At 47.6% G+C, this 26,443-nt stretch overlaps 1 long non-coding RNA gene across 1 annotated transcript in view; it reads right to left on the bottom strand.

The window, feature by feature from the left end:
- Window positions 1–1,532: 1,532 nt before the first annotated feature.
- Window positions 1,533–26,443, bottom strand: part of LOC135973996 (uncharacterized) — a 62,329-nt gene continuing 37,418 nt past the window's right edge. The window contains exons 2-3 of the long non-coding RNA XR_010591114.1: window positions 8,113–8,395; window positions 1,533–3,783 (exon numbers count right to left, since the gene is read on the bottom strand). This is a non-coding gene — a long non-coding RNA (uncharacterized LOC135973996). The remainder of the gene's footprint in view (window positions 3,784–8,112; window positions 8,396–26,443) is intronic.

The raw sequence follows: 26,443 nt of genomic DNA, 5'->3' as shown, positions 1-26,443 counted from the left end.
ACAGAGAAACTGGGGATCCCACACCAGCCAAAGTAACCACTTTGAGTTGCTGTGGTTTCATGCCAGGCGAGTGGGTGTGCCTATGCAAACAAGATCAGCCCCTGGAGTTCTTTTCCACACTCGCCATAATTCACCACCAGATGTCAGGGTAGAGCTCATCCTGACTCTGCTTACATGTGTTTCAACTCAAATTGAACTGCAAATATTAGCAGATGCTGTTTTCCAAGTTCCAATAAGAACACAGAGTGTATCATTTTTGAGGACTCTCAACTTGACCACAATGCTATTTTCTTTTATATGTCCATTAATTTTTAAAAAACATTTTTATTGAGTCATTTCCCCATCAACAACCAAGTCAATTTGCTTTTGTCCTTAAAAGAAACCAAAGTAAAATCCATATTTTATGTCAGTGCAGTAAAAATCAAATTAACACTCATTCCTTAAACTTCTCTAGCCCACGCAACAGTGGGACACAAAGGATATAGAAATATGGTGCTAAATTCAGCCCTTCTACCAGCAAGTCACATTATTATTGATCTCAACCTCTTTTAGTGCCCCCATCGCTGAATTTGATGGTAGAATATACCTAAATACAGATCTGATCTAATGTCCATTGAAGCCAATGAAAAGACTCCCATTCATTTTAATGGGCTTTGGGTCTGGCTTAGTGAGTTGTTTGCATGTGCTCGTCAAGTGATTCTCAAGATGGGGGCTGCAAACAAGTGTCAGGGACCACTACACTGCCCTTCCCATACTGTTGACTGGGAGGGGACACTGTTTAGATCCCAGATAGATGTAGAGTTAGCGTGACCACCTTTTCAAAAGGCAAAAGCAGAATACATGCAGAAGCCCATCCCCTCTGTGGCCCTGCTCCTGTTCCTCTTCTTCCCTCAAGGCTCCGCTCCCTGTCCCACTTCTTCCCCCCAGGGAGCCCCGGACCCTCCATCTGCCCTGGGTGGAGGCAGGTGGGGTGTCCAAGAGTAGCCCCCAACCCATGTCCCCACCCCAGGGTATGCTGCCCAGGGCAGGTGGAGAGTCTGGAGCTCCCTAAAGCAGCCTGGGCTTCCTGCACAGCAATTACCACGGTCTAGCTCCGGCTTCTGGCCTGTCCAGGGGGCAGCACCTCACGGGGAAGAGGAGGTGCGGGGGTGGGGCCTCATGGTGAAGGGGGGCTAAGGCCCACCTCAGCCCCTGTGCCAGGAACAGGCTGGCGCCACCCCTGAGCCTTGGCCAAGTGCAGAGCAACGCCGCCAGGAATCCGGGACAAATGCTGTCCCACAGTCATTCAGCCCAGGACCGGTACTTGAACTCTGCATTTTGGGACTGTCCTTACCCAATGTAAAGTATGAGAAGTGGAACTGGAGAAAGAAAGTCACATTTCAGGAGGGACCTACTTTGGTGTGACACCGGGAGCTCGGAGTCAGGAATGCAAATAGAGGCCAAGCTGCTATCTCTGAAAGTATAGAATACCAGTGTAGCCGGCACAGAGGACTGAGGACAGCAACAGCTTCGCGCCAATAAACACACCAGGGTGGAGAAGCAAACAAAGTTTATTTGAGATCTCAAAATGGTGCAAGGAGACAAGCAAGTCTCAGATCAAGCACACCAGCAAAAACAGTTTTCCTCTCTTTATACATTTTACAACTAAGCCCCCCCTCTTCTCCCCCTTTCCCCCCACCTCTACTCCTCCCTCTCTTCCCTCTCCCTTCTCTACCGAAGGCATATTTATACATTTAAGCAATTAAATCATTCTAGGGCTATAAATCTAACTTGTTAGTAACACTCCTCTAAACTGTTACCTGGTCCTGTTTACCCTTGTGGAAGCAGGGGAATGGTCTCGCTATTGTGGGGAACTTTCCTGGCTTCTGCACTACCCCGGTGAAGTGGGCTAGCTATCAACAATTCCCTCCTTTGAGAATACTCAACAAGCTTTTGGCTGAGTTGTCTCATATTCTGTGGACAAGATACGATTGAGTGCCATGGAGCTGGGGTTCTCAATGAGAGGGTATGCTGGGATTTCTGGGGAACACAAAGCTTACGGAGGAGCAATTTAAAACAAGCAATCAGGAGGAGGGTGACCAGGCACAGTACCACATCTGTGAGGAGGAGACGCACAAGGCCATTTCCCAGTCCTCCTAGGTTGGTCAACCAACTCCAAAGGGAATCAAAAACTGTGGGTTCCCTTTCCTGGGCTTTCCACTGCTCGAAAGCCCGTTCGGCTGACAGGACATGCTTATTAATGTCCTGTGAGTTTTCTGGGACATAAATACAACATTCACTCCCAATAAGGACACACACCCCGCCCTGGGAGGCTAAAACAGGCCTGTCTGTTTTGCAGGGACAGCAACCGGAGCTGGTAAAGCTCTGAGTTAAGGCTTTTCTCTATGGCTAAGGTCTCATTGGCATACTTGGTGAGAAACACAGAGAGCCTACGATAAAATTGAGCCAGTCGTCCCACCCCATAGGATGGGAGGAAGATCATACCCAACCTGTCTCCTTCTGTAATGGGCTCTGGGGTGGCATACAAAGATCTACGCTGCCTGGAGCGGCCAGGGGACAGTTTAGGGAGGACACGAAGGGGAGGGGCAAGATATCCTAGATAGCAGCTTCCATACCACCGATGAGGTAGCCACTTATAGGCAGAGGTACCACAAATATAAATATAATTCCCTACCAAGCCATTATAACCACTACTCCACCTATTTGTTTGGGTATCACTAAACGATCCGAACCCAGTGGTAGAGTCGGATTTGTCGTTAACATAGACAGGGATGGAAGCGTCACTGTCAGGGGATAAATAATACTGACAGGTGCTATTCCCAGCAAACCAGGTGTGATTGCTGGACTTGAACTGTCGATAGCACACCAACGCAAGGGCCACTGACCTCAGCCTAATAGAGGAAGGGACGCTGAGTTGGCCTGCGGCTTCCAGGGGTAATCCCTTAACGCATACTGGGACTCAATGGTACAGTTTTGCAACAAGGGGGTACCCGAGGCATTTTTCCCCCTACTGAACCATCCCCAACAGATATCTGACCAATTTTGGGGAACTACCCTCCAGGGTAACCCTGCTGCGTGGTGCGGGATTTGGGAGCATACCCAGCAGTTACAGAGGTTAAACTCTTGGGCAAAGCAAACCTTCAGGGACTCATATGTGTTTGTCTCTAAGTTAGTAGGGATTCCTTTCCATCCCGCATGTGCCTGGGGAGAAACGGGAGTTAACAAGAGGAGTGTCCCTATGGCAAAGAGCACCACTGTGGCAGACCCTGGATCTGAACTCATATTGGGCAGGTGACCCTAGGGCCTAATAATCACAATTCCCCAAATACCCACAAAATAATAATTACCAATAGCAAGCAGATTAAAAACAGAAGGGACCAGGCCACCAGGTTAGGCCGGTCCTGTGAAAATAAACACAATCAACGCTCAGAGGTTTCGCAGGGAGTGCGCTGTGACTGTCCAAAGAGATCACAGGGCATTCCCAGCAGACACTATTGTCGTCTGAATAACAGCTTAAGTCCCAGATCGTCACTGGCAGTCTTCTCTGCAGGCTGAACGGTCCACCATTCAGGAGCAGGCACTGCTTTCAGGCGAGAGTGATGAATCCAGTTCTTGTGTCCCTCAACCTTTGCTGCTGTATGGGAGACCAGCAGGACGGTGTGGGGTCCCTTCCACTTCTCTTGGACAGGCTCGTCCTTCCAGGTCCGAACAAGTACGGAATCGCCTGGCTGCAAGGAGTGGATCGGGGCATCCAGCGGGAGAGGCTGCAAATCTTTAGTATAGCTGTGGAGAGAACAGAGAACAGCAGACAGAGAGCACATATACTGAGATAAGAAGCCACACCCCATTTCCCACTCCCCTGCCAGAACCGGTGTACCATTCATAGGCCATGCCCTTCCAAACATAATCTCGAAGGGACTGAGCCATAACCTGCCCTTTGGGAGAGCACGAATGCGGAGCAAAACAAGGGGCAAAGCATCAGGCCACTTAAGGGAAGCCTCTTGGCAAACCTTTGAGAGGTGCCGCTTAAGTGTCTGATTTGTACGTTCCACTACCCCACTGGCCTGCGGTCGCCATGGCGTGTGAAGCTTCCAGGGAATCTGTAGGGCATCCGATATCTTCTGAACGACTTGGGATGTGAAGTGTGTTCCATTGTCAGATTCCATCTACTGGGGGAGTCCGAAGCGAGGAATGATCTTCTTGACAAATTTAAGAGCCACCGTTTTGGCAGTGTTGTTATGGGAAGGCCTCAGGCCATCCGCTGAATTGATCCACCAAGACGAGGAAGTATCTGAATCCTTGGGTTCGGGAAAACTCAGTAAAATCTATTTGCCAAACCAGTCCCGGGCCTGGGGTAGGCTCCAGAGTGGCTGGCAGCACTGACACTCCTGGTCGAGGGTTGTTCTTTTGGCAGACTAGACATTCAGCCTGCACCTGGAAGACCGGAGGCCTAAGTCCAGAGGTTAGAAAATATTTACCCATTAGCTGAGAGAAAGCCTCCCTCCCTGTGTGAGTGGACTGATGTAGCTTCTGTAGCACTGGCCGAATTAGGCCCTTTGGTAGTAGGAGCTTTCCTTCCAGGGAGTGGAACCACCCCTCTTTGTTTCCATAGACCAGCATGAGCATGTAGTACTCCAAAGGCATATCTGGAATCAGTAAAAATGTTAACTCTTTTCCCTTTTGACAGTTCAAGTGCATGGGTTAAGGCTACCAATTCAGCCAGCTGGGCTGATGTCCCAGCAGGTAAACCTTCTGCTTCCATGGTTTCGTGGAGATTTACAACAGCATAGCCAGTCCTCCTTTGCCCGTTTACAACTGTACTACTGCCGTCAGTATACCACTCATAATCAGCATTTGGGAGGGGTTGATCTTTTAAGTCTGGGCGGCTAGAGTATTGAATATCTATGGTCTCCAAACACTCGTGTTCCTGCTCCTCTGTCTCCGGTAACAGGGTAGTTGGTTTAAGGGAGGGACAGGTCTGTAGGGTAACTTCAGGATTTTCTACAAGCTTTGCCTGATACCGAGCAACCGGAGCCTGTGTAAGCCAGAGACCACCCTTAGTATCCAGCAGGGCTTGAACCATGTGAGGGGTATACGCTTGCACAATTCCCCCCAGTGTCAGTTTCTCAGCTTCCCCAAGCACTAGGGCAGTTGCTGCGACTGCCCGCAAACATGCCGGCCATCCCTTGGCAACTTGATCCAGTTGTTTAGAGAAATATGCCATGGGACATTTCCAGGTGCCTAATAACTGAGTAAGCACTCCCAGGGCTACCCCTTTCCTTTTATCCATATACAGTTGGAATGGCTTAGAGAGGTCTGGCAGACCCAGGGCTGGGGCTTCCATCAGTTTCCTTTTTAAAACCTTAAATGCCTTGTCGGCTTCTGGGGACCAGTGAAAGGGGTCTTGATCCGCTCCCTTAACACATTCGTACAAGGGTTTAGCCCACAGTCCAAACTCTGGGATCCATATCCTGCAGAAGCCTGCCATGCCCAGAAACGCCCCGAGCCGTTTATGATTGCTTGGGATAGGAATTTGGCAGACAGCTGACGTTCCCCCTGCCTTATGTAAAATCCTAAGTAGTGTACTTTTGGGAGAGCAAGCTGAGCCTTACTCTGTCCTACTCAGTATCCTCGGAGTCCAACAAAGTTCAGGAGGCTCACAGTGGCTTTAAGGCAAGAGGATAGACCCACAGCAGCAATTAACAAGTCATCCACATATTGCAGGAGGAGGACTTTGTCCTCGTTGCTAGCACTGGGCTAGCACTGTCCAGCAAAGATGCTTTTTCACCCTCCTTTTGTCCTCCCACTCGAAGGAGAAAATCTCCTGAGATTGGGGGTCGACCGGAATCGTGAAGGAAGCATCCTTTAAATCTAGGACTGAAAAATGGGTGTACTGCCCCCCTATAGAGGCCAACAGTGTATATGGGTTTGGAATAAGGGGGTGCAGAGTCTTAACCCGCTCATTAACTGCCCTCAGGTCCTGGACCAGCCAGTATGTGCCATTGGGCTTTCGTACAGGCAAGATAGGAGTGTTCCAGGCTGACTGACATTCTCGAAGTACCCCGCACTTTAGGAACTGGTCTATAGTTTCCTGCAATCCCTCTCTGGCTTCCCTTTTGATCGGATACTGCTTGATTTGAACCGGACCTTTTCCTGGCAAGAGCTGAACAGCAACAGGGGTTTGATGGGCTGCCTTTCCTGGGATCCCTGATGCCCATACCAAAGGAAGAACCCGCTTCTCCCACTGACTCCACTCTGGGGCTTGCATGGCTGAGGGCTCAATTGCAAGGGTCATTATCCAGGCATTCTCTGGAGGTAAGGTGAGGCTTATTTCATCTTGAGTGAAATGCAGGGTGGCACCTAAGCAACAAAGCAGATCCCATCCTAATAGTGATAGTAATAAACAAACAGTTTGTGAGATAGAGTTCTGTTTCCCAAAGCACATTCTGCTGGGGCATATACTGGGCACTTAGTTCCTTTCCCTGTGGCTCCCACCACAGTGAGGGAATCTGCCACAGGCAGCTGAAGGGGTTGGTTTACAGCGGTTTGTGCAGTTCCAGAGTCTATTAAAAAGTCTATATCTGAATCTCCCATCCGCATTTTTACTCGGGGTTCCGGGGGCAGGATAGTCCGTCTCCCCTGACATGCCTATTCTTGATCCTCCGCTGCCATCATAGGGGTACCTTCCCTTTCGGGGCACTCATTTTTCCAATGTCCCTCCTTTCAGCATATGGCACACTGGTTGCGACCCAGACGCCTTTCCTGTAAGCCAGGGCGCCCACGTCCACGTCCTCTCATTCCCCGGCCCCTTCCACCTTCCTGAAATTTTCCCCTGCCACCAGGCTGAACTGCTGCAACCATCATTTGCACTTGCCTCTTTTCCTTTTCTCCCTCCCTAAGGCTGTAAGCCCTGTTTGCAGTTTCCAGAATCTGTGCCATTGTCATGCCCATCAAATCCTCCTTTTTCTGCAGTTTCCTTTTAAGATCAGGGGCGGCACGGCTGGTAAAGATACCCTTTATAATTGCCTCAGTTGCCTGATCATCAGGATTGGCATTCGTAGTTTGCCTGATGGTATCCCGAATACGCTTCAGAAAAGCAACCAGACTCTCTTTTGGCTTCTGGACTAGCTCATACGGCTTAGCCCAATTGTTATGTCGGACAGCTGAGTGTCGGAGACCATGTAATAGGAGCTCCTTGTATACAGTGAGACGGGTGAGATCCGCCGGCATGTTGGGATTCCACCGGGGGTCTGCTGTAGGGACCTGAACTGCAGCAACAGGGACATTTACTGCGTTTGCCTCATGTCTAAGCTGTGCCTCCTCCCGTGCCTTAGACGCAACCTGATTACGCTCCATATCAGACAGCAGGGTTCGCATAAGGACATTACAGTCATCCCAGTCAGGCTTATGGCTAGCTAGACACCCTTCAAAGACCGAGATAAACTTGCTTGGATTCGTAGAGAATTCCCCTGCCTGTGCTTTAAAAGCTGCTAGGTCCACTGGGTTAAAAGGCACATGGGTGTAAACCTGCATTGTAGTGGCTGAGCGATTTTCTGCTCCAGGACGGGCTATCCGAGTCTCAGTAATCAATGGATAGAATCCCACCAAGGAGGCAATCTCTGGGACCTGAGGCACCCTGTCTTTATATGGTGGGGGTGTTGGAGCGGGGGTGTCTGCCATCACAAACCAGGGGAGGGTTCTGGGGACTAACAGTAGTTACTACCGAACCTCTCGGAGTCAAATTACACCTTTGCAAAAGATCTGACCTATCTCTTAACAACATAAACAACTGTACATACATATGTTCATTCCATTTACCCGTTCGCTGACAAAACAGAAGCAATTGAAGGATCGTATTATAATTAAGTGATCCCTCTGGTGGCCACCTTTCCTGGTCCTCTAGCTGATATTGAGGCCAGTCTACTGTACAGAATCTTTTCAGTTTACTTTTAATCAACAGATCCTATCCAAACACTTTCCAGTTCACCAGAATGCATTCTAAGGGCGTACAACTTGCACTGCCTGCAGTACTCTGTCCCTGCCCCATACTCTAGAGAGACACTGGGCATCCCCAGGTCAAAACAGGTAAAGTCCCCACTGGACTGTTCCTACCTTATCCAAGGGTCTGGTTCTGCACTGTCGCCCGCAGCTGCTTCTCCACTACTCGAGCGCGTTGCACCGTTGTACCCTCCGGGGTCGACCAAACCACATCTCTGCTGAGGCCCCCGATGAAGTCACCGGTGCGCGCTGGGCGTCGGTCGTCACCGCAATCCGTCGACCTCCGAGAGGGGTCCGGGCAAGGCTAAATTTCAGCCTCGAGCCCACCCAGGGACACCAAGACTGTTGCCGGCCAGATGGCCGAGGACAGCAACAGCGGGGTTCGTTGTCCGGTGTGCTTCACGCCAATAAACACATCAGGGTGGAGAAGCAAACAAAGTTTATTTGAGATCTCAAAGTGGTGCAAGGAGACAGGCAAGTCTCAGATCAAGCACACCAGCAAAAACAGTTTTCCTCTCTTTATACATTTTACAACTAAACCCCCCTTCTTCTCCCCCTTTCCCCCCTCTACCCCTCCCTCTCTTCCCCCTCCCCTCTCTACCGAAGGCATGTTTATACATTTAAGCAATTAAATCATTCTAGGGCTATAAATCTAGCTTGTTAGTAACACTCCTCCTAACTGTTACCTGGTCCTGTTTACCTTTGGTTTATTACCTCTTCAGCCAGAAACATGCTAGCCTCATCATTATCGCTTGGTACCTGGTATGGGGGTGGGGTTGTAACTGATAATTGGCTGTTTACACATTTCATGCATCTAGCTTTCGAGGTCGATTAGAGTTAAACATTTGGTTCACTCAGGCCTAGCGATATCAGCACCAGTATGTATCACTGTCTAGTCAGCATACTTAATAAAGATCTCTTTCCTTCAACTCTGCCTGCCTTATACATCACTTATTACTAAGGAAAGAAATGAACGGGAGCCTATGGGGGTCTTGGTATGGAAAAGGGGTCAAGATGTGAAAATGGCTGAGAACTAGGGCTTGGTGAAATTTTTTGGATATAATTGCTTTCCACCGAAAAATGAAGGTTTCGGTTGATCAAAATATTTTGTGAATTTGTGTCAAATTATCCAAATTAGTTTGGTTGGAAACCTCCCCCCCCCCCATATTTTTTTAAAGTTTCATTTTGACATTTTCAAAGCAAAACACTGTAATTTTCCAGTTTGAAATGACTTCTCATTTCTAATTTGATTTCATTTTTATATTTTTAAGGTTAAAAAAAAAAACCTTGAAAACAAAATATTTAGTTTGACCCCCAAGTGAATTTTTTCCAATTCTTTTGGTTTGTCAAAAATTCACAAAATTGTTTCAGTCAACCCCAAACTCCCCTGCTTCTAATTTGGCCAGCAAACCAAAACACTGCTTATTCAAACAACTCTACTGAGAACCAGTGGTCGAGGCCTCGTCCACATGAAAAAAACTACACTGGTTGAACTTAAATTGGTTTTTAAACTGATATAGTTAAACCTGTCCAAACTCATATGTAAATACTCTGATTTTGGATTAAGAGAGACTTATTTGAGGTGAATTTAAAACTGCTTCCAACTGACTTAAGCAAAATGAAGAAAACCAAACTCAAACCAAAAGCAAAGCATCTACACAGGGATTAGCACCAGTTTAACTATATTGGTCTAAATTCACACCTTATATTGGGGCATCTTTGCCATAAACAAGCCCACAGTCCTTTGTATTTGTAACCTGACAACGTGTGCTTACATGAATGCATGTGTGTTGGAGGGCTGTGTTGGAGTTGTTGTGTTTGTGTTGGAGTTAAAACTTTATTGTAGGGCTGATTCTTCCCTGACTTGAACACTAAAGAAGGAAGGAAGGGTTATATTAAGGATATCTGGGTTTGAGCGTATGGCCCCATATATAGTTGAACCCTGAAAGCTAAAACTATGTCAAGCTTTTTTCAGACTCGATCTCCTGTTGCAGTTTTCCTCACTGTAGACTATACATAGGAAGCAAGTTTTTTAAACATTTAATGTGCCACATCAGCAGCAGGGATGGTGGAAAAGTAAAAATTCTGGAACAGCCTAATTTTCAGTCTTTTGAGACAAAGCTCCATTTATCTTTCATATTCTCTTGCAGCCTTGTCACCAACTTGTTCTGATGCACTCAGCAAACATGCTAATGTAAAAGATGGGGAGGGGAAAATTTAGTAAAGTATGAAAAAATAATGCACTGAGGCTTGGTCATAAGATCATCCAAGACAGGCACATCCATCTTACTGTTCTTACTCCAGGGGAGGGGTAGCTCAGCGGTTTGAGCATTAGCTTGCTTAACCCAGGGTTGTGACTTCAATCCTTGAGGGGGCCATTTAGGGATCTGGGGTAAAAATCAGTCTGGGGATTGGTCCTGCTTTTAGCAGGGGGGTTGGACTAGATGACCTCCTGAGGTTCCTTCCAACCTTGATATTCTATGATATATAAATATAAAATCCACTAGCATCCTGTGCCTATGTGGAGTTCAAGTCTGTGCTAGCTGACCCAATTCCAGCACAGGGGCCATAGAGAACAAATATGCTCCCAAGTTCATTTGTGCAACTGCTGCTCCCAATCAATCTTATTAACACCCATTGCTCTAGCCTCTTCTCACTGTAGATACTGAAAGATGATACTGTAGGATTTTTTTTCACAAGCATTCAACTTCTTAAATACTGGCAGCATAGATGCTTCAATCTTCTACTGTTACTGACTTTCACTACAAGCACTTTGCAGTCATAAATTAATAGATTCCAAGGCCTGAAAGTACCATTCTGATTATCTAGTATGACCTCCTGTATAACACAGGCCATAAAGCTGCACCAAAATAATGCCTAGAACATCTCTCCTATGAAAACATCCCATCTTGATTTAAAAGTTTCCAGTGATGGAGAATCCACCACATCCATAGGTAAATTGTTCCAATGGTTAATTATACTCATTATTAAAAATGTATGCCTCATTTCCAGTCTGAATTTGTCTAGCTTCAGCTTCCAGACACTGCATCATTATACCTTTCTCTGCTAGACCGAAGAGCCTTTACTAATTATTTTTTACAAAGTAGCTAAGTATAAACTGTGCTCAAGTCACCCCTTCACCTTCTCTTTGATGAGCTAAATGAATTGAGCTCTTTAAGTCAATCACTATAAGACAGGTTTTCAATCCTTTGATCATTCTCATGGCTCTTCTCTGAACCCTCTTCAATTTATCAACATCCTTCTTTAATTGTGGACACCAGAACCAGACACAGTATTCCAGTAGTGGTCACACCAGTGCAAAATTAAAAAGGTAAAACAAACTCTCTGCTCTTACTCCAGATTCCCCTGTTTATGCATCTCAGGATCACATTAGCCTGTTTGGGGTCATGCAGTACCAGGTCAAATTCCTTACAAAAGTATAAGTATATGACATTAACACTATTAGCTTTATAAACCAAATAGATAGTCTCAAAAACATATATATCACATTCGTTTGACAGGGTCTGTTTTCCATAAGCCTATGTTGATTTGCATTAATTATATTACTCTCCTTTAATTCTTTATTAATCAAGTCCCATATCAGCCACTCCATTACCTTTCCTGGGATCAATGTCAGACTGAAGGCTTTGCTTCACTTGAAATGTCACAGTATAGACACTACCTACTTTGAGGGGTGGGGTTCTCCTTTCAGACGAGGTAATCCACCTTCCCAAGAAGTGGTAGCTAGGGTGATGGAAGAATTCTTCTGTTGACCTAGCGTTGCCCATATCGGGAACTAGGTCAGCATAGTCACATCTATCTGGGGGTGGATTACCCCAAGAGACGGAGCTATGCTGATATAAGTTCCCAGTGTAAATCACCCTGACAAGCATATAATTACCTGGGTCCTCCTGCTTACCCTTTTGAACTATTGGCATAACTTTGACACAAAAAGCAGACACACTGGTTTTATGGCCCATTACAACAACTTGCAACACACCTTGCTGCCTACTAACCCTTCATTGTCCTACGACTGCAGAGGTTTTAATTGCCACTAATTTTAAGTGGTCACCTACAATATGTGTGAACCCCTTATGATTAACAATCTGTCCCATCTCACATTTAGCTTAGAAGTGTTTCCTTCTCCAGACTTGAGGAAGAGCTCTGTGTAGCTCAAAAGCTTGTCTATTCCACCAACAGAAGTTGGTCCAATAAAAGTTATAACATCACCTACCTTGTCTCTCACAACAAAATATTGGCACTCATCCACAAGAGTAGAATGAAGGATATTCTGTTTAAAAAAACATCATTCACCACTTGAGCTAAAGAAAACCCTTCATTAGCTTCTAGTAGTATTAGATCTTGCCTTTTCAGAACGCCTTCAGCCATTTGATGGCAACAAAACTCTCAGTTTGCTTCTCCTTTTGTGGCTCCTTCCTGCAAATATTCTAGTAAGCAAGTTTACTGACAGGAACCTTGGAAATAGCAAAATGTAATTAGCTATTGCATATTATTCAGGAAAGCAAATTTTGTTCTCATAACATGCATATTCACACTAGTTCTAAGAGTCAAACTCACCCAATCAGGGGGTGGAAAACACAGCATGTGACCCACATGCACCATTCACACTGAGACAGGTTAAATTTAGAAAACTCATAACTAATTGCTTGCAACTAATTTACAGAGCAGGATTTAGTTGCAGGCCTTATTCAGTGAATTGTTTAGAGTAATGAACGCATGTAAGAAAAATCCATCTCTCCATGGCCAATTTGTGAACAGGGGGAAAAAAAGATAAATTCACTGAATAAATTATGAGAGCTGGTCAGGAATTTTTTGTCAGTAGATGCCGATTTGTCAAAAGTGAAATTTTAATCAGAAAAGTTTCACAGCTCCAGGATGGAATTTCCAGTCAAAACCAGAGGGAGGGAGCTAGATTCATGGCAAAATAGCCAATAGCCCAGTGGCTATGGTAATCCTTCTTTCGTATGGCAATAGCAACATTTTCAAGTTGATAGAAAGGTTTGAAATCCATCTGAGGGCTTCAGGAGATGCCCAGTGCTATACCTGTGCTATACCTCCTGAAAATTAACACAATGGGACTCTTGCTCACAATATTTTCAATGGTTTGGAGGTCTCAACATTTGTACAATGGTGAATCCTTCATTCTCCATAAGCCCCTCAGCACTAATGACACAGAGAGCTCATTCACAACTGACCTCCAAGCAGGCTCCATGCTTACAGCAGAACCACCACCCTGTCTCCAAACACACACATTTGGACCCAGAAGGGGCTTGCTTATGGACCGAACTTGGGGACTCAGTTACCTGATTAAGATCAATAAGAGGACATGATGAAAACATTCAAAATAGTGAAGATAGCTCAGGAATGATTAGTCATCCTTATTATTAATACCAGAATAAGAAGACAGTCAAGGAAATGGAAAGGTGGTAAATTCAAAACTGAAGGAAATACTTCATCACCCAGGGCATGGGTGGCTTGTGGATCACCTTGTGTAAAGATACACCTCTACCTCGATATAACGCTGTCCTCAGAAGCCAAAAAAATCTTACCGCATTATAGGTGAAACAGCGTTATATTGAACTTGCTTTGATCCACCCGAGTGCGCAGCCCTGCCCCCCTGGAGCACTGCTTTACCACGTTATATCCGAATTCGGAAGGGATCTAAACCCTCCTGCTTTTAGGGCACAGTAAGATCAACAGTGATGGACGTAAACTGAATATCCAGCCAGAGCATATTAAAGAGCTAGCTAGAGATTGATAGAGTGGCGCTCAGTCTGCAAGGAAGTTAGCCCCTTTCGGATTTGCCATCAAGATGATGAACCCACAACTGCCTACTACAGGGTTTCTTGCACTTGCCTCTGAGCATCTGGGGCTGCCCTCTGTCAGTCATAGGACATTGGATAAGGCTGACCAAAGGTCTGATCCAGTCTGACAAGTCCTATGTTCCTTGGCACATGATCAGGTATCCATTTGTCTAGACAAAATGGGTACATCATCAACAGCCAGTATATGTATGTGTATGTGACATTTTGGGCCCACACGGGGACACTGTGTTTGAAAACACATCCCTGCGGATAGCAACACATGCCAGAAATAGAACCCAGGCCTGATGAGTTCCAGGCGCTCGCCACTGGACTACACTGTCTGTCCCAATACAGCTTAAGTATTCCGCACTTTAACTCAACTCTCCATGGGTTTTGTTGTTGTTGTTATTCTTGCTTACCATAATTGTAAATTTCACTCATCTCAGTAGGTTGGGAATGAATTCACAGTTTACCTGGCATTGGAGTCATTAAATATTTATAATTTTATCCATTTATAGGGCTTCTAAATACTGTGCAGTGAACCTTTACAAATCATTACACTCCAAATGAAGAAGCACCCTCCCCCCTCAGCCAGCCAGACCCCAAGGATCTGGCCAAGGGCAATCTGATAGCTCTTAGACAGGTGAGTGCCAAGGGAAACACAAAACGTATAAAAACCAAGTGAAGAACCCAAGGACCCACATAATGGACCAAATCCACAGCTGGGGCATAGCTATACTGAAGTCAGCAGAGCTATGACTAACTTGCACCAGCTGAGGATCTGATCTATTGCTGGGAGAATGGTGTAAAGAAGATATTCAGGAAAGAACTGCAGGGCTGGATTCCCTAGTAGTTCTCTAACAGCTTTAGGCCTGTCTGGTAATGAGTAGCAGCTGCTGATCTTTATGCTTCAGGCCATAACCTAGCCACTGACTAGGGTCAAGAGGGAATTTAGCCCCCTATGAATATTGGGCCATCATGTCTCAGTGGGTCACAAATTCAGGACAACTGCTGAGAAATAGGGCAGACACACCCCAAAACTGATGGTTATTCTTCCATAAGATATACCAAACCAGTAACAAAAGTAAACTGTCTTGGGACATAAGGTTGGTTCCAAGCAAGGAGGACAATCACAGATCTACTTATTTGGAAGAAGGGCTCACACTGGTACAGATACATCAGTATCTGGACCCTGATTGTGGGAATAAGGGTAAATTCCTGAAGAAGGCAAGATCTTATTCACTGAGACGTGTTATGTTATGTCCTCGTCATCCTCGGCCATTAGCCACTTTTGGAAGCAGAATATCGGACAATATGGACCTAACTAGCTCTTAAAGGTTGTCTCAAGGTCACACCCCACTTACCTCATATTTTGTTCCCTGGATAACAGCAGTCCTGCCACTGGTCCTGGTGTATGCCATCTAGTTCTCTCTCTTAGCAAGTCCACCCCTTTATAAGAGGGGCAGAACAGGGGTTGTAAAAACAGTCCAAACTAAGGACTTGTCTACACTGGCAAGTTTTGTCGCCAAAAACTGCCTTCTGGTGACAAAACAGCGATAGCGTACACACTGCAAGGTCCCTTTTTTCAACCCCCCCCCCACCTAGATTTGGCAACAAAAAACTTTCACCCCGTGAGAGAATTTCCCCCTCTTTTCCCCTCCCTTTATTGTCGACAAACAGCCAGTGTAGACAACCACAGGTTTTTTTCCCGATTTTATTGGCCTTCAGAAAGTATCCCACAATTCCCATGCTGCCGATCTGGTCAGCGGTTTGAATTCCGCTGCCCTGCAGCCAACCCACCCCTCCCCCTTGCAAACCCAGGGATTTTAAAATCTCATTTCCTGTTTGCTGGCTTCCCAGAGGAGCTTCCCAGGTGAGCATGGCTGGCTATCGCACCAAACGCACTCCCGCTTGGCCCACCACTGAGTTGTTGGATCTGATCAGTATACGGGGAGAGGAGTCTGTTCAGTTGCAGCTGCGAGTGACCTGTACAAATCGGGACACATATGGTCAAATTTCTCGGGGCTTGTGTGAAAAGGGCTATGATCGGGACATGCAGCAGTGCAGAGCGAAGATAAAGGAGCTGAGGCAGGCGTACCACAAGGCACGGGAGGCGAACCATCGCTCCAGTGGTGCACCTAAGATCTGCCACTTCTATGAGGAGCTGAATGCTATCCTCGGTGGTGATCCCACTTCCATCACTGATTGCCCGTGGATACTTCGCATGCAGCTTAAAGAGGGGGTAACCTGGAGGCTGAAATTGTGGATGAAGAAGTCAAGCTAGAAGAATTTGTGGTGCTCCTAGCAGGGTCGGCTGGTGGGGCAGGCAGCCAGGAACTTTTCTCCACTCCAGAAGAGCTCAACAGGGAGCAGGAAGTAGATGAGACGCCAGGTAAGTTGCTGTGGCTTGTGTAGGGAATCAAAAAGTGGGAGGCAGGTAGTGTTTTCTGTGAGCTGGATATTGCCCTGTGTAGCTAATCTGCATAGCCAAGAGACTTTCAGGGAATCCTCCAGAGAGAAGCTGTGGAAAGTTTCCAAGAGATACTTGTTAATCCTCTGCTGCAGATTCCAAGGGATTGCAGCTTTGTTAGTTCCCCCATTGTAGAAAACTGTACCATGCCATTTAGCAATCACTGGAGCTGGGACCAAAGCAGCACATAGCTGAGCTGCATATAGACCAGGGTGAAAGCCGCAAGCATTCAGAAGCTGAGCCCTGGTTTTCCTGGTCACCCTCAACAGCGAGATGTCAGCCAGCAGGTTGGCTGCCTGTGAAAAATTGTAGGATAATTTTAGAATGAGTCCCCTAAAAAGCTGCCCTGCAAGCCGTGACCTTTTTGTCTGTATGCACAACTGCCTTCCCCCTACTCCCAAAACTCACCATGATTGGAGTGCTCGCGGAGCTGTGTGCCTGCCTAGAGTCTCATCAGAGAGAAAGTGATTTCTATTAGGAAAATCCCTTTTTACTAAAATGTTTCAATTGTTTGCTGGAATGTAACAATCCCTCTTCTGTTTAGCACAGACCTTGAAAAACACACCACGCACCCTCGCGGATCGGCTGCGGCAGATAAGAAAAAACCCTATGCGCAGCAAAGAAGACATGTTTCTCAAGGTTATACAGTCTGATGAGAGACAGACCAGGGAACGGATAGAGTGATGGGAAGCCGAAAGACAAGACAGAAAAGAGAATGTGGGGGAGGGATAGCTCAGTGGTTTGAGCATTGGCCTGCTAAACCCAGCGTTGTGAGCTCAATCCTTGAGTGGGCCACTTGGGGATCTGGGGCAAAATCAGCACTTAGTCCTGCTAGTGAAGGCATAGGGCTGGACTCAATGACCTTTCAAGGTCCCTTCCAGTTCTAGGAGATGGGATATCTCCATTAATTTTTTTTATTTTTTTTTTTTGCTAGGCAAGCGACAGAGCAGATGATAAAAGTTATGGAGGATCAGACAGAGATGCTCAAGTCTCTGATACCGCTGCAGACTGAACAGATCTGAGTTCGAGTGCCACTGCAGCAGATGCAGACGTGTTACTGCCCCTCATTGTCAAAGTGGTTCTCTCTGATGTTAATAGCACCCTCTGGGCTCCTCTGACAGCCCTAGCATCTGGCTGTTCAAACTGTGCAGCCAAGCACTCTGCCTCAGTGCTCCACACCTGAGCAAATATTTCACCCTTAGATTCACAGAGATTATGCAAAGTGCAGCATGTGGCTATGACCATGGGAATATTATCCTCGGTAAGGTCTAGCCTGCCATTTAAACACCTCCAGTGAGCTTTCGAACGGCCAAAGGCACATTCGACTAACATGCGGCACCTGCTCAGCCTGTTGTTAAAATGCTTCTTGCTGCTGTCCAGGTGCCCTGTGAAAGGTTTCATGAGCCAGGGCTGTAGGAGGTAAGCCAGGTCTCCCAGGGATTACTATGCACATTTCCACATCCCCCACTGTGAACTTGTGGTCTGGAAAAAAAGTCCCCGCTTACAGCTTTCTGTACAGGCCACTGTTCCTGAAGATGCGTGCATCATGCACCTTTCCAGACCAGCCTGCACTGATGTCCGTGAAACGCCCCCAGTGATCCACAAGCGCCTGCAATACCATGGAGAAGTATCCCTTCCTACTGATGTATTCAGAGGCAAGGTGGTCTGGCACTAAAATTGGAATGTGCGTGCCATCAATCACCCCACCACAGTTAGGGAAATCCATCCCTGCAAAGCCATCCACTATTTCATGTACACTTCCCAGAGTCATGGTCCTCCGCAGCAGGATGCCATTTATTGCCCTGTACACTTGGAGTAATACAGCCCCAACAGTGGACTTTCCTACTCCAAATTGATTTGCGACTGACTGGTAGCAGTCTGGATTCGCCAGCTTCCACACAGCGATTGCTTCTCTACCAGCTCTCAATCTGTTGTCCTTGCACTGCAGGTCGGGGGCGGCTCAGCACATAGTTCCATGAAGGTTGCTTTACGCATCCTGAAGTTCTGTACCCACTGGTCGTCATCCCACACCTGCATGACAATGCGATCCCACCAATCAGTGCTTGTTTCCCTAGCCCAAAAGTGACGGTCTACTGTATGTAGCTGCTCTGTGAATGCACAAAGCACTGATAAATTGCTGCTGTCCATATCACACTCGGGTGCCTGCGAATCATCCTCTGCTAACTTTGCGAGTAACTCTGAGAGTAACTGTGCTGCCATGTGCGATGTCCTCACAACAGCTAACAGTGCATAAGAGAGAAGTGCGGATCCATCCTCTCTCACTGCAGATGCTGGCGCGCACTACAAAAGAATGACAGTTGGAAAAATGGCACGAAAGGAATCCAGAGACCTTTGGAGGGGTGGGACACAAAGCGGGTACATTGAGCACATCTCAGAATGCGCCGCGCTCCGTTTCCGCATTCCCACAACACCTAGCAATGCATGTTTGTCACCGAGCACTGTGGAATACATACCCACAGTCCATTGCTCTCACTGTCAACAAAGTTGCCCCAAATGTGGACATGATCTGTCGACAGAGGGAGCAAATGTAGACACACTTTGGCGACTTTGCTTTTTGTGAAGTCTACCAGGATCGGGCTCCAGCATGAGCTCTGGGACTCTCCCACCTCGCAGGTTCCTAGAGCTCCACCCCGAGCCCAGAAGTCTACACTGCAATTACATAGGTCTGCAGCCCAAGACCTGTGAGCCCAAGTCAGCAGGCACCGGCCAGGTGCAGGTGTCTAATTGCAGTGTAGACGCACCCAAAGTGACTTTCCCAGAGTCATACAGGAAGTGTATGGCATAGCTAGGAATTGAAGCAAAGTCTCTGGAGTATCATCGCAGCCACTGAACTTCCTCTGTCTAGGCTGTGTGGATAAATAGCACCTTCATTCTCCAGGGCTCTCTGTCTTGGCATCTTTCCCCAGCACTGAATGCCCTCCCTGCCAGGCCATATCATACATCTCCATACAATTACATGACTTCTACATTGGCACCACTACTTCAGTGGGTAGTTTGAGAAAGAGAGTCCTCTAATTAGACCATTTCCCTTCTTCCTTCCCTCCCATTACTAGAATGTATGCGACTAGCAGAGGCACTCAACCACTGCTAAGCCGTCTACTTCTTTGCACTTTGCCACACATTATTTAATGTTCAGTAATTCTGCCTAAAGGAAAAGAAATGCATGCAGTGATTAGCTGTGATGCTGGAATGGTTGTGGGAGTGGAAAATCACCACTCTTCCCTGATATGGCTTTTGAATCACTAGCTGGGGAGGGTGCTCCTCGCAGCCATCAATTCTCACCAGTGAGTTTGCTGGAAATGTGTGAACTTGATGGCTTATTTACTGAATGCATCCTCGTGCACACACACACACACACACACAGTACTTTGCTGAGGGGGTGGAGCTGCTATTTGGGTCAGAGCAGGTCAGAGAACTCTATCAGGAAAGTGAGAGGAAAAGTTCTATCCGGTGGCCATGTTGGTGAGTTCCAGACAATAGTGTTCTCACAGAGTCCGCTCTGATCTGCCGTGCTACCTACTCTGCCAGGCTGGCCAACACCTGCTGTTCTGAGGATCACTCTGCTGGTTTGACATTTTCTTATGTCGATTTTTCCTTGGCGACATTAGTTTGATCGAAAAAACTTCCCAGTGTAGACAAGCCCAAAGAAAAATGTTTCAAGGCCCACCAGGGGCCAGGCCCCCTTCTCACACCAAGGAGGGGATGCAATCTTTCAGGCTCTGCAGGCAGTCGTAGCTCCCCTATGGTAAAAGACTCTTCATTATTCCTGGGGATATCAACATCAGAAACAAACTAGCCCATCTTCCGTCCTCAGATGCTTCAGATTGGTGGTATTCTTCAGCAAGCAACAAAGCTGTTCCAAGTTGTTCCCCAGCAAGTAACACACCCACCCAGACTGGAAATAAGCTGTACATTTTTAAGGGTGAGAGTAATTAACTATTGGAAAAACTTCCCAAGGCTCATGGTGGATTCTCCAATTCTGGCAATTTTTGAATCAAGATTGGATGTTATGTCGACGCTCAAAAAGCACTATAATAAAAATCAGTATTGCATCACACTCCCTCCTTCTTTCAGCAGAGTGGATCCACAGTTGGGGCACTAGCATTGACAGTGTGAGCAGTGCACTGTGGGTACCTATCCCACAGTCCAGCGCAACACCTTCTGCCACTAGATCTTGTGGGAAGGCAGAGCGGATCATGGTGCAACTTGGGACCAGGCTCAATGTCCCCTGATGCATTGCTTTCTGTCCCAGCATTTCATGGGCTTCCGGTTTTCTTTCACAGCATTTTTCAATGGCCCTTCTTTGCTGTGCACCCCAGCATCCTTGCGAGAAGGGATGGATCCTGCACTTCTCTCCTATGCTCTCATAACTGAGTATCTGAGTGTCTGCTGCTGGGACAGTTGGTCAGTTTGACCGTGTGCTTGATTGCTTGCTTGTTTGTTCGAAAAGTGTGAATTGGGAGTGCTTTGTTCCAGGTGGGCCTTGAGTGGGCCCGACTGGTATATAAGGGCAGTCAGCAGCGAACCAGCTGAGTGGCGAACAGCAGAGGCTAACAGCGGAAGTTTGCCTGGGGAGAGCTCACTGAGGCTTTCATCTGCAGGTTTCTCTGAGTACTTCCTGCAATAGTTGAGGAAGCTCTTAAGAGGACAGTGATATGGAAGGTGAGCGATCAGCTGTTGTAACCTGCACAGGTTGTGCCATGTTTGTCTTTCTTCCACAGGACAGAAGCGACTTTGTCTGTACAAAGTGCAAGCTGGTCTCCGTATTGGAAGAGAAGGTTCGAGGCCTGGAGAAACGAGTATCGACTCTGTGTTGCATAAGGGAAAATGAAGATTTCCTGGACAGACGTCAGGAGATGCTTCTACGGCCACAATGTTCTGAAGATTCAGAGCAGGCGCAGCAGGGACAGAAGGATTGTGAGGAGGTTTGGCAGCATGTGACCTCCAGAAGTAGAAAGAGGAGCGTCCATGCACCAGCAATGGAGATAAAGGTAAGCAATCGTTTCCATGTTTTCTCTACAGGTACTAATGCGGAGAATGGACTAGATGACACATCTGAGGGAAGGGAGCAGAAGGAGACTCCACCGATTGGAAGGCAAAAGATGCACTGTCCTAGGGATGGGGGTTCCACGACCACCACTCCCAAGAGGAGGAGGAGGGTGGTGCTGGTGGTCGGGGACTCCCTCCGCAGGGGGACTGAGTCATCTGTCTGCCGCCCCGACAGGGAAAACCGAGAGGTCTGCTGCTTTCCAGGAGCTAGGATACACGATGTGACGGAGATACTGCCGAGACTCATCAAGCCCTCAGATCGCTACCCCTTCCTGCTTCTCCACGTGGGCACCAATGATACTGCCAAGAATGACCTTGAGCAGATCACTGCAGACTACCTGGCTCTGGGAAGATGGATAAAGGAGTTTGAGGCGCAAGTGGTGTTCTCGTCCATCCTCCCTGTGCAAGGAAAAGGCCGGGGTAGAGACAGTCGAATCTTGGAAGTCAACGAATGGCTACGCAGGTGGTGTCGGAGAGAAGGCTTTGGATTCTTCGACCATGGGATGGTGTTCCAAGAAGGAGGAGTGCTAGGCAGAGACGGGCTCCACCTAACGAGGAGAGGGAAGAGCATTTTCGCCAGCAGGCTGGCTAACCTAGTAAGGAGGGCTTTAAACTAGGTTCACCGGGGGAAGGAGACCAAAACCCTGAGGTAAGTGGGGAAATGGGATCCTGGGAGGAAGCACAAGCAGGAGAGCGCAAGAGGGGAGGACTCCGGTCTCATGCTGAGAAAGAGGGACGATCGATGAGTTATCTTAAGTGCCTATACACAAATGCAAGAAGCCTGGGAAACAAGCAGGGAGAACTGGAAGTCCTGGCATAGTCAGACAACTATGATGTGATTGGAATAACAGAGACTTGGTGGGATAACTCACATGACTGGAGTACTGTCATGGATGGATATAAACTGTTCAGGAAGGACAGGCAGGGCAGAAAAGGTGGGGGAGTTGTGTTGTATGTAAGAGAGGAGTGTGACTGCTCAGAGCTCCGGTATGAAACTGCAGAAAAACCTGAGAGTCTCTGGATAAAGTTGAGAAGTGTGAGCAACAAGGGTGATGTTGTGGTTGGAGTCTGCTATAGACCACCAGACCAGGGGGATGAGGTGGAGGAGGCTTTCTTCTGGCTTTCTTCAGAAGTTGCTAGATCGCAGGCCCTGGTTTTCATGGGAGACTTTAATCACCCTGATATCTGCTGGGAGAGCAATACAGCGGTGCACAGGCAATCCAGGAAATATTTGGAAAGTGTAGGGGACAATTTCCTGGTGCAAGTGCTGGAGGAACCAACTAGGGGCAGAACTTTTCTTGACTTACTACTCACAAACAGGGAAGAACTAGTAGGGGAAGCAAAAGTGGATGGGAACCTGGGAGGCAGTGACCATGAGATGGTCGAGTTCAGGATCCTGACACAAGGAAGAAAGGAGAGCAGCAGAATACGGACCCTGGACTTCAGAAAAGCAGACTTTGACTCCCTCAGGGAACAGATGGGCAGGATCCCCTGGGAGAATAACATGAAGGGCAAAGGGGTCCAGGAGAGCTGGCTGTATTTTAAAGAATCCTTATTGCGGTTGCAGGAACAAACCATCCCGATGTGTAGAAAGAATAGTAAATATGGCAGGCGACCAGCTTGGCTAAACAGTAAAATCCTTGCTGATCTTAAACGCAAAAAAGAAGCTTACAAGAAGTGGAAGGTTGGACAAATGACCAGGGAGGAGTATAAAAATATTGCTCAGGCATGCAAGAGTAAAATCAGGAAGGCCAAATCACACTTGGAGTTGCAGTTAGCAAGAGCTGTTAGAGTAACAAGAAGGGTTTATTCAGGTATGTTAGCAACAAGAAGAAAATCAAGGAAAGTGTGGGCCCCTTACTGAATGAGGGAGGCAACCTAGTGACCGAGGATGTGGAAAAAGCTAATGTACTCAATGATTTTTTTGCCTCTGTCTTCACTCACAATGTCAGCTCCCAGATTTCTGCACTGGGCAGTACAGCATGGGGAGAAGGTGACCAGCCCTCTGTGGAGAAAGAAGTGGTTCGGGACTATTTAGAAAAACTGGACGTGCACAAGTCCATGGGGCCAGAGGCGCTGCATCCGAGGGTGCTAAAGGAGTTGGCGGGTGAGATTGCAGAGCCATTAGCCATTATTTTTGAAAACTCATGGCGATCAGGGGAGTTCCAGATGACTGGAAAAAGGCTAATGTAGTGCCCATCTTTAAAAAAGGGATCTGGGGAACTATAGGCCAGTCAGCCTCACCTCAGTCCCTGGAAAAATCATGGAGCAGGTCTTCAAGGAATCAATTATGAAACACTTAGAGGAGAGGAAAGTGATCAGGAACAGTCAGCATGGATTCACGAAGGGGAAGTCGTGCCTGACTAACCTAATTGCCTTCTATGATGAGATAACTGGCTCTGTGGATGAGGGGAAAGCAGTGGATGTGTTATTCCTTGACTTTAGCAAAGCTTTTGATACGGTCTCCCACAGTATTCTTGCCGCCAAGTTAAAGAAGTATGGGCTAGATGAATGGACTGTAAGGTGGATAGAAAGCTGGCTAGATCGTTGGGCTCAACGGGCAGTGATCAATGGCTCCATGTCTAGTTGGCAGCCGGTTTCAAGCGGAGTGCCCCAAGGGTCGGTCCTGGGGCCGGTTTTGTTTAATACCTTTATTAATGATCTGGAGGATGGTGTGGACTGCACTCTCCGCAAGTTTGCAGATGACACTAAACTAGGAGGCGTGGTAGATACACTAGAGGGCAGGGATCGGATACAGAGGGACCTAGACAGATTAGAGGATTGGGCCGAAAAAAACCTGATGAGGTTCAACAAGGACAAGTGCAGAGTCCTGCACTTAGGACGGAAGAATCCCATGCACTGCTACAGACTAGGGACCGTATAGCTAGGTAGCAGTTCTGCAGAAAAGGACCTAGTGGTCACAGTGGATGAGAAGCTGGATATGAGTGAACAGTATGCTCTTGTTGCCAAGAAGGCTAACGGCATTTTGGGCTGTATAAGTAGGGGCATTGCCAGCAGATTGAGGAACGTGATAATTCCCCTTTATTCGACATTGGTGAGGCCTCATCTGGAATACTGTGTCCAGTTTTGGTCCCCACACTACAAGAAGGATGTGGAAAAATTGGAAAGAGTCCAGAGGAGGGCAACAAAAATTATTAGGGGTCTGGAGCACATGACTTATGAGGAGAGGCTGAGGGAACTGGGATTGTTTAGTCTCCAGAAGAGAAGAATGAGGGGGGATTTGATAGCAGCCTTCAACTACCTGAAGGGGGGTTCCAAAGAGGATGGAGCTCGGCTGTTCTCAGTGGTGGCAGATGAGAGAACAAGGAGCAATGGTCTCAAGTTGCAGTGGGGGAGGTCCAGGTTGGATATCAGGAAAAACTATTTCACTAGGAGGGTGGTGAAACACTGGAATGCGTTACCTAGGGAGGTGGTGGAGTCTCCTTCCTTGGAGGTTTTTAAGGCCCGGCTTGACAAAGCCCTGGCTGGGATGATTTAGCTGGGAATTGGTCCTGCTTTGAGCAGGGGGTTGGACTAGATGACCTCTTGAGGTCTCTTCCAACTCTGATATTCTATGATTCTATGAACTGTCATGAAGACATCGCAGATGGCAGTGCAGTTAATCGTGAAGTTCCTAACAGCAGAAGACTCCCAGTTCCCTGACATGCTGTGTGATATGGAGAGAAGCAACTTTAGATTGCTTTTCGCATGCACAGAACAGCTGCAGAGGGTGGACCATCGCTTTTGGGCTCGTGAAACAAGTACTGAATGGTGGGATCGTATCATCGTGCAGGTGTTGGATGACAAGCAGTGGCTACAGAACTTTCAGATGCAGAAAGCCACCTTCCTGGAACTGTGTGCGGAGCTCGCCTCAGCGTGAGAGCTGCCCTATTGGTAGAGAAGTTTTCGGCTATCGCGGTGTGGAACCTGGCGACTCCAGACTGCTACATCTTGGTAGCAGTTGAATTTGGAGTCGGGAAGTTGACCTTTGGGGCTGCATTAATGTGAGTGTGCAGAGCATTTAATCACATTCTGCTACGAAGGACAGTGACTCTGGGAAATATGCATGAAATAGTGGACGGCTTTGCAGAAATGGGTTACCCTAACTGTGGAGGGGTGATGTAAGGCACTGTAGAGAGGTGAGCTGGGGCTTGTCTCTCTCTGGGGCAGTGGGGACCCCCACCACTCTACTAAGTTCGGGATGAGGCCTAGCAGGGAATTAGTCCAGCCGCAGGAGTCTTCCTCCATGGCCTTTGTGAGGGCAGAAATAAATAGTTAGTCATGAGCCCAGGCTCTAGGTCAGGGCGGGGCAATGGTGAGTCAGGTGCTCAGGCCCTCAGGCAGGGGCTGATCAATAGCAGTATATAAACAGTGAGCCCACGCCCTAGATTCGAAGGCCTGGGAGAGGGGGAGACTACCACCCGCAAGTTGGATGGCAGGGGGCACGCAGGCCCTCCTACTCCACTGTGGCTCAGCCCAGGGCCCTAGTGGCAGCAGAAGACCTACTGCTGCATCAGTGGGGATCCTGGCCGCAACACACTGACATGGGTTCTGGCAGTGTCGCAGCCAGACTAGTGTCGGCTGTCCCTGGCTACTTCCGCACTCCCCCTCTTGAGGTACCTGGGTCAGGGTGATGTCCTCAGGAGGGTCCAGCACCATAGGTTCCTCGGGATCACTGGTGCCAGGCAGGCTTGGCAACTCCTCCGGGTCTTGTGAGGTGTGCCAGAGAATTGGAAAGCCCCAAGACTAGGTCAAGGCCTCTCTCCAACCATTCCCCATAATTGAAGTTCCATTTCAGCGTTTAGCTGTAGAGATTCTGGGTCCTTTCCCTAAGAAAACATCCAGAGGAAAGCTGTACATACTGACCTTCATGGATTTTGCCACCTGATGGCCGGAAACAGTAGCTCTAAGCAACACCAGGGCTAAAAGTGTGAGCCAGACATTGGCAGACAGTTTTGCCAGGGTAGGTTGGACCTCAGACATGTTACAGATTTGGGAACTAACTTCTTGGGGGGGGGGGTGGGGGAAACCTGTGGGGGTCATGGATAATTGGGGTGGGGGGGAGCCCGCAGGGATCAGG

Source organism: Chrysemys picta, chromosome 10 (genome assembly GCF_011386835.1).
Source record: "Chrysemys picta bellii isolate R12L10 chromosome 10, ASM1138683v2, whole genome shotgun sequence".
In the NCBI taxonomy this organism is placed as follows: domain Eukaryota; kingdom Metazoa; phylum Chordata; order Testudines; family Emydidae; genus Chrysemys; species Chrysemys picta.
Note: the sequence above shows the minus strand (reverse complement) of the source record. Positions and strands in the feature narration are given on the sequence as shown.